Here is a 17,485-nt window from a genome sequence, read left to right as displayed (position 1 = left end):
TGTTGGCCTCTTAGCTTATCTGCTACCAAGGAAAAAGGCATGGGATGGCTGGTTGCTACATGGATCAGTTTATCAGTGAAATGGGGTCTTATGAACAAAAACGAATGGGAATTTCCTGTGGATGAGCATCTGTGTGGTGGTAAAGGGTATCAAATAGAAGATGAGTAGCATATTTTTGAGGAAGAGGAGAAATGAGGCTCTTGCAGGTATATTTGGGCATCCTGTCAGTGTAAGGAAAGAAAGTGGTAGTCAGATATTTCAGAAAAGCTTGAATGGAGGAATAATAGCCCTCAGTAGTGAAAGACATTGAATTAGATGGTTTCCCACTTTTAGAAACTTCCTATGTTTATTATTGATGGCACTGGAAGTTTTATTTCTTTCCTTTCTGTAGTGCTGCAGTGATGTGGTTAGTATTTCAAAGGCAAGTTAGTATTTCACCTGCAAAGGCAGGTGATGGAAGGGTTCTGCAAGGAAAGTACACAATCACACAAACAAGCTAGAACAACAGCTGTGCAAAGGGTCCAAAGAAAGGTTAGAGAAACTGGAGATAATCCTAAATGAAGGCTTTGCTTTTGTAGTTACCATTAAAATGTAATGGAACAAGTCTCAGGAAATGTCAAGTCGCTATTTCCACTGGCTTTCTGAATCTCTGAGCCTTTTCTCCCTTATCTAATGTCCTAGACCAGATTTTAAAGGTATCTGAACAGCAAGAGGTTATGGTTTGCATATATAAAATTCACTGCTCCCCTATTCAAATTCTTGTACGCATGTCGAATTGGAAAATTCTGCCCCATATCCTCTGGCGAGAGATGTTGAAATGGGTGCAGTGGCTCTCATAGGGAGAGGGAGGCAATGTGTGGGCGAGTAAGTATTTCAGAGCTTGCTCTATAGTGAAATTATCTCAGGCAATGAATCAGTTTTGGACTTTCTAAAGGTCATTTTAAGTTCCACTGAACTTTTAAAGTTAGCTATTTAATAAAATAAAAAGAAAGAAATATTAGTATAGATAAATGTCAGTCAGGTGAGACACCCTGAGAAACGTTCTGACAGGTCATGCCACTTTGGCGACAGTTTTTGGGGACGAGCGAGCAGTCGGCAGTGCTGCCTTCCCTGATGATACTCTGAAATTGAAATACCGTCTCTCCCTCTTGCAGTGTATTTAAGTGGGAGTTCATTGCCCTCCTGGGCACCTGGGTTTTATAAATGACCTCTAAGAAATGACTAAGCCAATCTTCTGTCTCCACTTCTAGAAATTAAAGCCCAAAGACTGGCTGAAGGCAGCTACTTTTTGAGTGGGAGAGACCAGGCTGAGACCTGCCCCCTTTTTTTTTTTTTCTGGGACCTCCTTAGGGATAGCTCTGGATGCTTTGAGTGATTCATGGGGCTGGCGAGGTGCTGATCATTGCTATTCTGGGAAGTTTGGTACTCTGCAGGTACAAGGTCTTAAGTGCCAGTGGTGTCGAAGGAAGAGCGGAGGGAGGCTGTGCTTGGTGGGTTGAGAAATGGAGACTCCTGTGATGGAGAAGGCTGCAGACTTGTGGCTTTGGGCATCAGGAGGAAAGCTCCTGCTCCACCTGCAGATTTGCAGTTTGGGAATAGAGTCAGTGCCCTGGCAGCAACGAGCACCCGAGCTGGCAGAGCCCAAGCCCTGCAGCAGCACTGGGAGGGTCAAGGTCAGTGGGCAGACCACCGCAGGCACTGCTGCAGGGAGAGAGGCCAAAAGCGGTACACAGAAAGGTGCATGCAAGTACAGTGCTGCATGCATCAAAAAACTAATTTAAAGCAGCAGAATGATGCTTTCCTTTGTGACAGTAATTTCAATTCCAGGTATGTAGATTTTTTATTTTCCAAATTTGCAATCAGTGTTTGCCAGAAATGAGAAATGGATTGGTTTTTCAGCTGTGCTGTTCTCTGGGTCAGCTTGGTAACATGGGAAATTGTAGGCTAATGGCAGTTTAACACCAATTAACAGACCACTTTATAATAGATTAGCATTCTGAGTCTGTTCAATTGATAATTACAATAATTAACTCCCTGACTTGCATGCACTTTTGAACAGAAATTTGGTACCTTTGTTTATGCTGAAGGAAATGCACAGAGCAGACATGGATCATTTGAAGTGTTATAGTCAGTCAGGATGGTAAGTCTACTAAATTTGAGCTTGCTCTTGAAATGTGCTTGCAGGTGACATCCTCCCAGGTGGAAGTGACTATATAAATGAGTATTTCAGTCTGAGCTGAGCACAGCTGCAAGCAGAGGCTGAGATTTAACATGTTGCTGTGGTTCAGATAAGCTGTGAAAGGCATTTGTGCTGCAGAAGGGCTCTGTTCATCCTTGCTTCAGGATCCCTGGTCTCAAACTGATGGATTTCCCACCTACTTGGGCCAGTTTAGCACTTGTAGCTGAAGTCAGACTCGAATATGCCATTTCCTGGTGGGAAAACTAATCGTGAGAAGTATTTGGTAAGAGACAGCTCCAGACTGATGCTTAGAGTGAGACCCTCAAAAGAGCGTGACATCCAGCATGACTGTGTCCGGAATTCTTTGGGAAAACTCCATTTGGTCGTAAGCCCTTCAGGAAATGCAAGTGCTGGTGCCATAGTGATTCCTGTAAATGGTGCTGCTAGCACCCACATGTGACGGTGGTTATCTTTGGGGACTGGGGACAGAGCATGGAGAAGTCGGTGTGACAGACCTGCTGGCTCTGGGGATGTGTGGCCAGATCTCTGGTCACTTTGTTTTGATGGGGTAACAGTCTCAGGATCTTCTTTGTAATTCTTAGCTTAGTGTGGACTTTGTGCATCTCATTTGATTTTGTTGACCTCCTCTCAAGTACTGTGAAATCTCCTTAGGAGAAAAGCACAAGGTGAGTTCTATTTATGGTTATTTTTTAAATATTCAGGCAGTGGTCAGGGCTAACACAGCATGGGACCCCTCCAAATGGAGCCTGTTGGGGTATTTCTTCAATTCTGCACAGATTAATAAAACAAACCATTTGATGCATGCGGGACCAACCCTGGAGAGCAGTGATTCAAATCCCACTTTCTCTGGAGGATGGATTTTGGTATCATTAAGGAGCCAGGATCCATTCTGGCAACAGGGAAAAAGAGGTTTAAAAGAAAACTGAATTTTTAAACTAAAAGTGCATTGTTTGGATTGGATGGCTGGATTGTTTTTGTCATGCCGTGCTGTACCAGAATAATTGGATGTACGCATGGTGCAGCAACAAGCCTGGGTGGCAGTGGGTTTGTCAAGGAGCTAAAAAAGATGCCAAAAGCAGACACTGCAGTTAAAAATTGTCATCATCTCCCTCTACCCCAGCAGAGCTCCTGTCAGAGCTCACGAAATCCTGGCGGCAGAGAAGATCAGGTGGATCGCACAGAGGAACATCCCTGTGGGATAAAGTCCTCAGGTGTGTCTGGGCACCGCATTGCCCCAGCACTGTGAGCCCCTCGAGAGGAGGCGGAGATGCTAAACCAGCGTTAGCTGCTGCCTCTCCCTTGAGCCTGGGGGGCTTGGGCATGCGACTGGGGTCCCATAATAACGTTACAGCTTCCTGGAGAGCGACAGGGCTGGCTACGGAGGGGGAAAAGCTGCCTTATCACAGGGGACTTTGCACAGATGGCTTATATTTCCAGTACTAAAAGGTGCTCCAACTCTCTAAACTCTATAGAAGGGGATTCATGAAGCCCTCTGGAAAAATTGCATGTTTGATATCTTGACAGAAAAAGGTGGAGTTAGTGACCAAGTTGTGGTGTATGCTAAGCGATTAAAATAGAAAAAAACAGTGATGTGTGTGTAGGGTCACTTAAAAGAGCCCATTTCATAAGGCTGAAAGCAATTTTTGGCTACATCAGCTGGGAAAAAATTTAGCAGAAAAATGGGAATAATTAGGAAAGTTGACTAAGATTCCAAAATTCCTCCACCAAGGAGGGTAGCTGCTGCTTTGAGAAACCTCTGCCTTGTTCAGAAAATTATAAATTTGTTTCCCTTCAACAAGACCAAAGAACTACTCTTTCTCCTGCATTTTGCAGGGCATTCAGCTTCCTTGCTTGCTGCTCAACAGAAGGTAAACCCTCTGCTGAGCCACTGAAAATATAACGAAGTTGTACAATGCACTCTGTGGGGTGTGGAACAGATGTTTGAGAGCACAGCTGCTAGACATCCTTATTGTTAGTCCCTCGCAGCTTTTTAGAGTCTAGCATCTCTTTACAGTTATATTAAAGAATGTTTTCTATCCCAACATGCCTCAGACGAGCTCTTCAGCTTGTGGTGTCTCCTGATTCCCTGGCCAGGACCTCCTGCCCTTGGTGTTGCTGCCTGTCCTCGGGAGAAACCTGCTCCCTTTGACTTTGAGGTGTCTTGCCGATTGAGGAGTCGGGTTGATGGGCTGTAAAAGGTGTTGCTTTTAGTTGTTGTCAGCAAGAAGACTGATCACTGACATGGAGGTGATGATAAAACGGTTAATGAAATGATGGGATCTCCAGAGGTGCATCACCTCTTCCCTCCCCAAAGGAGGTGGTGGGCCAGGTACTCAGCTTGGGGTGAGCAAAGGCAACAGAGTGGCCACCCATCAGGCTTGCAAGACATTAACTTTTGCAAATGATATCATCTTTGCTGCTTTCTCTGCCATATAACAAATATTACAGTGGTTTTGGGTTTGTTTCCTGGTGAGTGTAAAAGGAGGGCAGATTTCAGACCTCTTGGAGAGTCCTTGTCTGTGATTGAAAGCCTGCAGACAAGTCTGTGTTTCTAACCAATGTCTTCATAATACTTAACATTCAATAGAGTAAAAGGAGAATAATGAGCACTGCAGCTATCCCAGGTTAGTAATTACCACTGTCATTATTAATTTTCCAGAGCAATCTTGTCAAATGAGTCATTATTATCTCAATTCCTTAGCCAGGACTGATTGATTCTTTCTTCCTGTTGTGCCTAATTTCATATAATGTCTGAGTACAATATAGAACTATAGAGCCGATGTCATTCTAAGCAGAATAATTCTAAATAACCAAATCCCGTGCCAACAGGTCTGTTTAGATCTGATGCTTTATACTACTTGATTGAAATAAATACCCCAATCTTGTCGCTCCCCACTCTCCATCACAGTCCCTGGAATTCCCCTGGAGACAGGGATCTGCATCAGCCCAGGATCTGGCCTGCGTGTTGCAATGATATATCTGTGGCACCGACCAGCACCTTGCAGAAGCAGCACTGCCTAGTCAGAAGTAAGTGTTGATAACCTTCAGCATTTCATAATGTTCATTTCAACCATTTTCAAGGAAGGAATATGTTGGTTAGGCTGGTCATGGGGCTCTTTTTTTGGAGGAGAGGCTAAACGTGATGGTTGTCCAGCTCTGTTTCATTAGCTCTCTGTTAGCGATCTTCTGTCAGCAGACCTAAGAAGTTCACTGCAAGACAAGGAGAAGGATCTCTGTGGGGATGGTAATATGTTTCTTGCTTCTAAGGAAATGATGAGGTAGAAAGATTACCTTTCCTTTAAAAAAAAAATGGAAACGTACTTCTTGCATTTTTCTTGAGCTGGAGGGGAGGAAAGGAGAAGATGACAGCAGTTATTTTACAACTTTGACCTTTTTGTCTCCCAGACTTCAAACACAATCAGACTGGAGAGGAAAAGAGTAGACTATAAACTAGGAACAGCAAGTGACGGGGTTGTAGATGGTACCTTTAGCACCAAACATTTTTTTTAGACTAGGAGAATATGATGGTTTAATCCTGAACCAATAGCCATAAAATCTTGGTCTGCATTGCTAGGGAAGACTCGTGTGCTGGTTTGTCGGTGCAAACAGCGTAGGCAGCGTGCATCAGTTACAGCTGGACAGACGGTAAGGCCCCTCAGTGCTGCCAGACCCCCAGGGCCAAGGGTGCGAGGAGGCTGCCTTGCCGTGCTGCATCTCACCTCGCCAGCGCAGCCGGGCTCTGCGGGCACGGCTCAAACTCTGCGGGCACGGCTCAAACTCTGCGGGCACGGCTCAAACTCTGCGGGCACGGCTCAAACTCTGCGGGCACGGCTCAAACTCTGCAGGCACCTCCTGAGCTAAATTTTACACTCGTTCAGCAAGCAGGAGCGGGGCCGGCAGGCTGGGCTCTCGTGCCCAGGCTCCGCTATGTGTGAAGCAGCAGAGATGCTGCTCGCCTCTTCCAAGCACGGAGTGACCTTTGTTCCTGTCCACACTCGGAGAGGCGGGATGAGCAGCTCCGTGTCACAGCTCTCCGCGCGTCTTGGCTTTGCGTCCCTAAAGCCAGCCCCTTCTGCAGCGGCAGGCGTGTCCCGGTGTCTGTGCTGACATTTAAGGGTATCGGTGTAGGTTGCTCTGGACTGGATTAGGGGAATTAAAAATATTGAACTAGACAGTAAATAAATGGGGAGAGGTCTTGTGACATTTCAGTATCTTGGCCATCCAGCACTCATTTATTTCTACTTGTTATTTATTGAGATAGTCCCACTCCAGTCTGTTACTGCTGAATTAAAAACACATACTTTGAGGTGCACCCTGAACTCCTCTTCACTGATGTGTTTCAGTATTTAAATCTGACAGGAGCACGTGTTGGTTTGGCCCGCAGGATTCAGGCAGGGGCACTGACCTATCCCAGTGTCCATGAACAGCCTTCTGCTGCCTGGGGAAACTGGGTGGTGAAACTTTTGTACCGGGTGCTTTGCCGGCACATTCCCCTGGAGCCGGGCTGGGTCAGGCCGTGCCATCCATGTGCTCCCTGCAGACCTCGTGTTTCGCTCCTGACCTCAGCCCTGTCCTTGATCTGGTCCTGGGTACAGCTGGCCCCGTCTCTTCTGCTCCCACAATGGGGTGTATGGCGTAAAAGCTGTAAAATGTATGCTAAAAGCTTACGATTTCCAGATTTTAATAGGTATACTTCATAATATTTGTGCTGCCTTCTTGGACACCTGTCTCTACTGTAAATGGCTTTTTTTGCCGTTCTTCTCTGCCATACAGATTCAGGCAATAAGAAGAAACAACAGTGATAGATTTACATACTATTTTTTCATCTTTACAGTAAATAATAATACCCTGTTTATAGTAATTATCACCCAAGACATTTACTAGGTTTGGAATGCTGAAACTAAAGCAAAGGAAACCTTGAACTAATCAGAGGGTCCTTTCGGGCACGTGGAGTCCGCCGCTGAAGTCAGGGGTGGTACGTTGTCCATTTGCACGGGAGGAGCACAGAGCTGGTGGAGCAGGAGCTGACTGACATCGAAACCGTCCCTGCATCCAGGTGTGTGAATAGCTCAGCTGAAATCAGTGAAAAGAAAGTATGCTTAAAGGATGCGTTTACAGGGACAACGGGCTGAGGGTTGTGGCGATGTGTGTTGGTTTAAAAAAGAGCAAAACACCCCCCCCCCCCCCCCCCCCCCAAACAGTACAGTTGTGGTATTACAAGAATCTGAATATAAATATGTAAGTTAAAGTAAATGCAACTTCTTGCATACAACCAAGCTTGGAGATAAATCTCCATGTTTTTATAATAAATGTTAGTTTATGGCAATCGCCATATGCTACCTCTAGTCCTGTTTTGAGTATGAATCATAACAAGTGTGTAGCCTAAAATGCTTTATTGTCTTTGTATGGCTACATACGGCTGCTGTTCTTCCCATTTGTGATTAATTTTTTTAATGGTTCCCCTAGAACCTAAAAAATAATTAAAACTAATGAATACTCTGCAGTGACAGTAAAGAAATGAGCATATTGCATCTATTCTCACTTCCCAGATCTGATCAAAAGCAAGTGTCGAGCTGTGAAGTTGTGACACTGACATTTTGTACTGAGCTTCAGACCACCTCCTGAGACCAAACGATGACTTTGGGGAAGAGCATGAATTAGTTTTTTCATTGTTTCACAGGAATAGTGCTGAGAGGGTAGAATTAAAATTAGTTAAAGTCACAATGTTTATTTCTTAGCGGAGTCTTTTTAAGACATTAAGCTAATATGTAAAAGATTTCCAGACAGACAGCTCTTTTTCCCTTTGTCCTTGCCCCTGGCTTCAAGACCTCATGTGTTTTATGTACTAGGACTGGATGGACTGATTTGTTCCCACCAAATGTTAAGTGTGTGGCCACTTTTTATTTAAAAACCTGCAAGCCATACGTGTGTTTCTATATCCAGGTTGGTGTAACTTGCTCAAGGAGCCACGGCTCCTGAAAGTCAGTGGGTGGCAGCTGCTAACCTCCCACCTCTGTCAGTCCTGCTCTGTCAGAGCATCTCTGGTGCTCTTATTAATGTGAACCTGGACTCAAAATGCAGAGCTGGGACTCAAAGCAAGAATGCTGCCTCATAAATGTCTTTTTATCTGCCCTCCAGAAACATGTGGGTTGGATTTATTTTTTTTCTCCAGTGCACTTGGTTTTTGAGCTTATGCATGTGTTTTGCATGGGAGCACAGCCAGCTTTTAGCATTTCTTAAAAACATCTAAAAGTCACTTCTCAAAACTAATATTTATCTGTAAAGGATGTAATTAAAGTGTGTGTGGTGGGAGGTGTTGCTGTGCATATATCTGCCACTCTCTGGACTTCCTGCAGCTCTCAGTGGCTTTGAAATGAAACTTAAGGGGAATAATTGACAACAAAGTGCTAGACAGGGGTTAAAGTGTCAGTACTGCAGGAGGAAACCTTCACAGACCCGTTCAGCGGGGGACTGGCCAGGGCTGCGGCCCTTGGGGGCTGATGAAAAGCAAACTCTCCAGGCAGCTCTTTGCATGCTGCCACCTACCTTCTCTCGTTGACAGACGTGCACATGGGGTGGTTTGGGGTGATTGTGAGTTTTGCATGCTCGTTCTGCAGCCCACGAGCGACGTTGGCTTCCCCAAGGTTAGGTTATCTCCTCCTCCTCCGTGCCGGTGCAGGGGCTGGGCGCCGCAGCACCAACCTTCCTGGCCACTAGACTTCTTGGCTGGTTACCAGTTACATCAATAAATGCTGTTCTTTTACTAGAACAGGTTTAGTTGCTTTATTATCTGTTATTTGCTTATTTTTGTATCATGATCTGTATAACCGATGGGAGAATGTTACCCAATGTTTAAGAAGTCAGTGGTAGAGCCATAATATTGAATCCCTCTTCCGAATTCCAGTTTGACATCTTAAGCTTGATACCGTTGCTTACTCTTTTATGCTTTATGTTGATTCATTTCTGATTATAAGAGTTCTAACTATTCAATCAACTTGCTTCACAAGCAAGATAAAACCAGAGCTTTAGGAAAGCACTTTTTCCTTTCCAAAGGTATTTGTTAGTTGATTCCAAAGGGAGAACCAATTATAGTTAAAACACAGAAATGTCTAAGAAAAGAGGATCATTTAAGTCAATATCAGGGTACTGCCAGGTGGTCAAATTTTACTGTCCTGACTCCTTTTCAAAAAAACTTTGGCCATAAAGTTGCCATTTTCTGTACGGGGGGGGAGCTCATGGAGAACCCAGTACAGTTATACAGGATCATGGCTTAAAGTCAACCAAACCTAAACTGTTGTGACATATAAAAACAGCAAACAAAGGAAGGCAGCTTTTTTCCCTAACCCCCTGAGATTTATTCTGACAGTTTGCAACTAGATGAAATGGATAATGGAAGTCCCTTGTCACAATAACTCAGTTTAAATGTATTGTCAGATTAATAGACTTGGTTATCCACTCTTCCAAGGAGAAAAATGAGTTGTGGTTTCAAATCATGCCCTCACTTGTGGCATCTGATCAAATTAAGCAAACAGGCCAAATTCAGACTCCCAGCAGAAGCCAGACATTTTATACATTGTGTCATAAAAGTGAGTTTATTTTGTTATTTTTAATGCTGGCCAAATGATTTCCAATTGCTGCAGCAACATCTGTCAGTGACTGCGCAGCTGCTCACGGATACGAAACCCACTACCGTGCTGTCCCGCAAGGCTTGGCCTCGGCTTCCAGCGGGGGTGGGAAGGTGGTGGTGCCGGTGGGCGATGCACATCCCTTCCCCGCGCACGGGGAGGTCGGTCCTGCGTGTTCTCACGCCATCCCTCAGCAGCATCGGCTGCAGCGCGTGGCCGTCCGCTGAGCCCCGTGCCCGAGCGAAGGCACGCGAGCCAGCTAATTGAGCTGCTGCTCAAGCAGGGTGATGAACCCGCTCCTGAAAGGACTGCAGGGCTGTATTTTCTGCTGCCTGGGATTGATACGCAGGAGTGGGAGTTCACAGCTGGTGGAAACTCGGCTTGCTGACTTTCTGTGGAGTTTGTAAAGCATTCTGTAAGATTTACCCTGAGTCACAAAAATACCCCTGGGAAGGCTCTCCCTGTCCTTCCAGTTCCAGGGAGAAAGTGTGTTAGACCGTGTCTGTCCGTACCCCTCTTGTCCTTTTGCTAAATAATCTCACAAGATAAGTTCACTCTTTTCAAGGTCAAGAGTTGGTTCAGAGCTATACACAGCAGAACAAAATCCCTCGCTGGACACGGGCTGTAGGAGCTACAGGAAATCATTCAGGGAAAGGACAATTTCAGTACAGAGGAAGCAGTCCCTTTTCCTGCCCTTGGCTGTGGTTTTTCAGCAGGAGGAATCACTGAGACGCGGGCAGATGTCCTGGCCACGGGGTGCCGAAAGGGGGGTGCGTGTGAGGGCGCTTGGCGGCAGCGGGGCTGGACACAGCGGTGGCACGGGTGGCTGGGGCTGTCCCCAGCTCCGTCGCTGCACGGTGTAGGGGCTGCACGGCTGCTGCTGCCTCTCGATGTGGGGTTGGTTGGGGGTTTTCGGGGGGAGTTTTGATATTCTGTTTTGCACGTTGTCAAAAGACAAATCTGAATTTGCAGTCTATCCGTCTGTCGCACGTGGCGCTGCATTTAAGAAGCGGGGTTGTTTATTAACACGTGTGGAGTGAATTATCCTGGTTTACATCTGGAGAGTGGCAAATTGCTGGATTTAATAGCTGTAAGCTCCTCTGATCTGCAATCACTGTCTGCTGGACTTTTTGATCTGACAAAGCATTGTGCGCAGTACTGCAAGGATCCTTCCCCAGCCTCTCCGGGGGAATCCTGCTGTCAGACTGCGAATGTACGGTGCATGAAATGTGTAATTTTGAAGTCTAAACCTCTGAGAGCTCACGACACTCTGAGGCAGCAGTTTACCTTCAAAGTCGCCTCTCTGCCTGTACTTACCACCTCTTGTGATTTAGCACTACCGCTCACATTTCCTGCACAGAAAGTCATAAAGTTTACTTTCTACAAATCTCATCTTCCCTTAATTAGGCGTTTTCACACAGTGAACCGTATGGGAGTCAATGAAAAAGGTGTGGATGTGCAGTGCAGCCTGGCCCCGTGGATGCTGATTGATAAAGCTGGCAGATGGGTAGATCATAGGCTTTGAAGACCGAATTTTTAGTGCGATTTCCTCTGAAACCATCGAATAAATAAGACAGGCAGAACTAAATGGCAGGGAGGATGTGCAGCGCAGCTCCTTCCTGCGTTACCAGAGGCTGCCTCAGGTCAGGGATGTTTCCACCTCTGATTTTTTTTTTAAGCCTGTTTTTAGTAATGCTGGCTGCTGCTTGCCCCCTAACCGTGGCTGCATTTAGGCGGTTGCCCTCAAGGGGATGAAATGATGCCCAGCTTGGTGCCCGAGCATGGAGTCAAAGTCAGTCAGCTTCTCTCCGGTGTGCTAGTTGTCCATACAGAGAGGTGGTGAGACAACAGTCCTTAAAGCATGGGAATTTTTAAGTAGCTTAGCCTTTGCTTTCCTGTTTGCCATCCCAGCTGATGTGCTGGGCCTCCTGTAAGGATCTCAGCTCACCATTTTCTATTCGCTTGTTTTCATTTCCCCCATCTCCTCTTTCTTCTGCTTCCAACAAAGTCTCCATCTTCCATTTCATCTTGTCTTTACACATCTCCATCATCCATTTTCTTCCAGAATGTAGATACTATGCCACTGATTTGGGTTTTTCCCTGCAAAGTAACCCAGAATTGTTACAGCGATTTGATCCGTGATCTGAATTCCTATGTGAAATTATACGCACGTTGATTTAGGAAAGCACTTGAAGAGCACAAGGTCAACAGCAGGTTCGTGTTGAGTGCTGTCCCGCACCAGGCTGTTGCAAAAATGTCTTCTCCTCTGAAATGTGGTTGTGTCATTTCTGTAGAACCTTCCTAGAACCGTTAATTCCCAGGAACACCTGGAAGTGTTCCCCATGTGGCTCTGTGGAAATTAAAACTCATGGCATAAACAGCGACGGAAACATTTGTGTGACCCTCCCTTGAGCAGCAAAATTGCTGAGCGTAGCATATCCCTGAAGCACACTGGAGTGCTTTTATTTTAAAGTGAAACCATGAAATAGGAAAAAAGCCCAGTGAAGCAAAAGCTCCTGCCTTTTTATTTTTGCTCTTAACATGTAAAAATAGAAGCACCTGCTGCCTGCTGGGCTTGTTAAATATATCTTTCTTTTTTTTCTTTCATAAATCACCATGGTAGAATTTGAATTATTTACTCAGTAAACTCAAGGCTACGTTAATTTCCATTCTTCAATTTTTTCGTAACCAATTTTTTGTGCGTTAGCTTTGGAGCTGTTTCCCACCAGCCCTTTGTTCAGTGCCCACCTTGGCTTCCTGAGCAGGGTCCCTCCCCTCGGTGACTGCAGGGGCTTTGTGAACTTCAAAAGCAGCCTGAAATGTCAGCCACACACAGCCTTTCTGCAGCCGCTGAATTATGGATCAGAATACAGCAGATCAAACAGTTCAGAATTATTCACTTGTGGGTCTTTGCTTGGTAAAGCAATAAAAATCTCTGCATTTCTTCTTTGGTAATATGTGGGGTGGTTGTTTTACATGCTCGAGAGTAATGTTATCAGGGGTATGGGGGTGTGTATGTAATTTTTTTTAAGCGAGGCGCTTCAATCAAAGCTTCAGTCTACTGTAAACCCAATTAGCTTCAGTCTGCCAAGTCAGCTTGACTGTCTGCAAGAATGTATGTAAGGCTCTGAATAATTGCTAAACTCAGTTTTCTTTCTATCTAAGAAATGCCATGAGGCTTTTATTACCACTAGATAAACCCTCTGCACTTGTCTCTGAGGTTCCAGCTGAAGACGCCCGTTCAAAAATCATAAATGTGTTTGAATAGTATTCTGCGTGTGAAGAGGCTCAGTAAAAAGCGAGCGCTTTCTTTGCTTTGGAGCGGAAGGTTGTGGAACCCAGATCCTGGGCTCCTCCAAACGCTCAGGGATTTTGTCATCAGCTTTCGTGGGAGCAGGACTGAGAAGTTACGTAGCCTTATTGCGTGTGGCTGCAGAATGAGCCCATTACCGTAGGAAAACGGTAGCAGGGCTGTCCCCCCTGTGTCATACAAGAGGAAAGGTTAGAAAATGAAATTCTCCAACAATGCGTGTGGAAAATGGGTCACCTACTTTGTGCGAGGAAGCGCACAGGATGCTCTCGCTGTATTTCAATATGCCACGTGCTGGTTTCTAGCAGTTTGGACGTGGTTTCGCTGCCGGGACGATATCATGTGAGACTATCAGGCTGTGCTGGTTGATGGGCACCCCTGGCTGGGCTCTTAGGGATGAGATCAGAGGTGCCCATGGGACTCAGTGGCACAACCCACCCAAACCCACGTGGTGAGGTGGGACACTGTTGGCATCACCTGCTGTGAATTGCTTCCAGGGCTCCTTCCCATCACTGCAGTTTGTGCTGTAGATCCTCTTGCTTTTGGCCAGTTGGCGAATACAGGATGTATTTCCGAAGGTAAAGGTTGGCCGTGTTGATATATTCGATTGGCTTAAATAGAACGTGACTTCCCCATCTGCAGCGGGTTCCTCCTTAAATATTTACTTGCCTTTTCACCATGCATACATAATATCCCTATTTTCCCCCTCTCTATCTATAGGCCACCTAAAATGTTGCCAGAGGGTGGCGAGTCATCTGTCTAACTTGAGTGTTTCCTTCTTAGTTTTGAAATTGGATTGTGATTTCTGTGATTTTGTCTCACGGATGGTCATATTCCAATGACATCTTGAAGACTCTTCAACTGTTTTCTTTCAAAAAAAATTTTTTTTTAAATTTATTTTCCTTCAAGTCTAAGGTTCAGCAGGTGATGCAATACTCTGTGTGATGGCCACTGGTGTTGAGGTGTGTGACAAGATCTTGATGCTTCAGGGAAAAGGTTGGATGTTTTGCAAGATTTGAAAATGTTCAGATTCTTCTTACTTAAGTGTTAAATGATGTGTACTTACACTGGCACACACATGTACGCAGTGGTGTTTTTTCCAGATATGGCATTATATAAAGCGTCACAATGTTATTCCATTTGTCTTTTGTAACGTCTGCCAAAAGTAATATGTTTGCACTAAGATCAAAAAATTTAGATATGAAAATATTTCCAATGCTACGGGGGAAGATATGATTTTGACTAATTTTATTATAGCAGGTACATAAGTGAACGCCTGTTTTGACAACTATGAACTAAGTTGCACAAAGTAGGAGTGACAGTGTGATTCCCAGCAGCAGAAGTCAGTGCCACGCTGGTTTGTCACAGCTCCAGCTTCCCTTTTCCTACCCGAACGACGGTGGTGTCTATTATCCCCTGTACACAGTGATCTGTCAACAACTTTCTCAATTGCTTCTAGCGTGTATGCGAGGGTGGCACGGAGGAGCAGGTGATACCTGATAATAGTACATTATCAACAGGGGAAGGTGTCATTTTCTTTAAATAGAAACCATGTCTGAATAGCTGCAAGACTCCCAGACGCTGTGAATTCTAGGGGGAAATTTAGTCTTTGCTTTTTTTGGTGGGATTGTCTAAAAAACATGCATACGTCCCATTTCTTTTGAAAAATGTATTGACGGACTGATGACTACTGCTCCTGTATCTGGGTGTGAACGACAGTATAGAGCCCAAGAAGACCGGGTGGTCCTCTAGCGTCTCTTCCAAGCAGCGTGAACACCATATGGTGTATAGGAACAGGGGAGCAGCCCTCGCAAATAGGCGTGAGAGGAGTTTCAGTCAAAGGAGGACTTGTTCCAGGCAGCTCTTAGTAGTTGTTTGTTGCTGTTAGGGACTTAAAAATGCGGGTTAACATGATGAGCAGCAATGCAGCATCACGATTCAGTTGGATCCTGCCAGTGCTTGAGGACAGGACCGCAGCAGCGTTTGCGCTGTCGGTCCTTGGATTCACTTCTTGCTGAGCAGGCATCGTCGCTTTTTTTTTGCCGGGAGGCTCTCCAGAGCACCCGCTATTCATGTTGGTCCTTGGTCGTGGTGGCATCCAAGTAGGTGTGATTTATCTCCAAAGAAATAATAGAGGTATTAAACTTGGTAGTTACTATGTTTTGAGAAATGCCGTTGCTACATGAGGGGTAGTTTTGTTTGGTGTGGATGCAAATTATTTTAACTAAAAGAGGAGGAACATCAGCCTCCCCTCACAATCTATCAAGAGTGGCAAAAATTGTCAAAGCACTCTGTTGGGGGGTACAGAAAAATGGTCGTGCTGCTTCTTCCCAATTTCGTTAGTAACCCTTTTGGTATGTTCATTACCCAAGGACATTATCACAAACTGTATTTTGTCCCGGGTGATTATGTCGTTGACTAAAATGTCAATGATAGTTCATAAAACACAGCTAAGAAATTAGGGACAATTTCAGTAGCTATTAATGAACTATGGCCTTGCTTAGCCGATAGAGTCTTCAGAGAAAGGAAAAATAAAGAGATTTTGCCTTTTTTCAGTCCTTATGCTCCCAGTAATATTACTGTTATTGATTAGGCGCAAGAGAAGTTTTATTCCCATTTATTTTAATTTCTGGCTGCCTGGCTGATTACAGAGTTTCTGTGGGCAAACCCCGTGCGTCTCGGGGCGCGCATCCGGGGCAGCCGAGGGGAGCCCGGCCGGGGCTGGCTGTGGGGAGCCACGCAAAGAGCCGCGCAGAGGCAGCCTGCGGCAGCACGCAGCCGTGGGTCGCACCGCTCCGCAAAGCCCAGGAGCGGGGCTGCGTCTCCTCCAGCCTTTTACTTATTTCCTGTTTACACGTCACTGCTTAGGATGAGTTTTCGTAACTTTTTGCCATTAAAAAGATACTAGGAGCCTAACTCAAGTTGGGTTTTGTGGTGGGAATCGGTGGGATGCATGTCTCAGCAGAATTTAGCATGCTTATCTCAGTGGTTTGTAACTAAAGGGAGCTCTGGAATAGAAGAACATGTGGAAGCTATTTTAGAAGATTTATACATATATATATATAGTGCTTTAAATGCAATTAGGGAGATTCAGCTAAAGGTTTTACATTAGCTCATTAAAGCATGGCAGCTGTAACTGATCCTCCCGGCAATGAACTGCAGTTTGCTAAATGAGGAGCGGCTGCATAGCTGCCCTGCTCCTGGCCGTGTGTCGGGGCTGGAGTATTCTGGGATAAGATGGCAGACGGGCTCCTGCAAGGAATCCTAGAAATTTCCTCAGATGGATTTAGCCGCATGATATTTGATATAATCAATCTATAGAATATTGTTGGTTTTAGTCCAATACATGACGGTACTGTTAAGCAGAGGGAGCACGGCACGTGCACAGATTTGTGCAGAGGAATTCTGGCAACTGGACTGACAACTGTATCCAAAGAATAGAGTGTGGATTTTTCACTTCATTTGAACGTTCAAGCACGTGCTGTAAGTTTTGAATTCATTAGAAGTGATATGGAGGTACTCTGCAGTATGCAAAACCTCCGTGTGCTGCTCCAGGCTTCGTCTGCAGCATCCGTGGTCCTCTCGGGAGGCAGAACTCTTGTGGCACCACAAACACGGAAACATCGAGACAGCTTAGAGCTCTTGGAGAGTCTATAGGCCTGCGGCAGTGGTACCAGTGGTTAGACAGGGTGGGTGGCTCTGCAGGAACCCTGAGCCATGGGAGAGCTGCTGCAAGAGCCTGCAGGAGTGCTGCAGCCTGGGCAGCGGCCTGGCCCTGCCAGTCCTCAGGACTATCCAAGTGGAACGGACACGCTTTGGCCAGTCGTCGCTTTTGATGGCTCAGCTCCACTCAGCTGCAGCTTAGAGCCAATTAATTTTTGAATCCTATTTGTAGCTCATGTTCCTCCTTATATAATCCTCATTTGTTTCAAATGAGCAGAGAGTGTGCCCCTGAGATTCTAAACACACCTCTTTATTAAAGTTTAAACAGAAATTGTTAGCTACAGAAGCTAAACTTAGCACTAATATATGAAATGAGATGAAGAGAATCCTTTTAAATCTCCTACCAGGTGTTATCTAACAGCCCTGTAAAGAGAGGGGGAGAAGGTAACTGCACAGTGTTACGAACATCAGCGTTAATGATCTATTGTATTTATTTCTCCAGTAAGCAGAAGTAGATTAAAAACAAAAATGCAGAAGTTAATTGGGCGATTGCACAGCAATCGGTCTTTGCTTTTGTTCTCCGCTCCCCGTGAAGCCCTGCGCTGCCGGAGTGACAGTTGTGAATAACAGCACACAGCTGGGGCAGCGTCTTTCTTCCCAGCTGCATCGAACACAGGGAGTGAAAAC

The sequence above is a fragment of the Balearica regulorum genome, chromosome 10, assembly GCF_011004875.1.
Source record: "Balearica regulorum gibbericeps isolate bBalReg1 chromosome 10, bBalReg1.pri, whole genome shotgun sequence".
NCBI lineage: Eukaryota > Metazoa > Chordata > Aves > Gruiformes > Gruidae > Balearica > Balearica regulorum.
Note: the sequence above shows the minus strand (reverse complement) of the source record.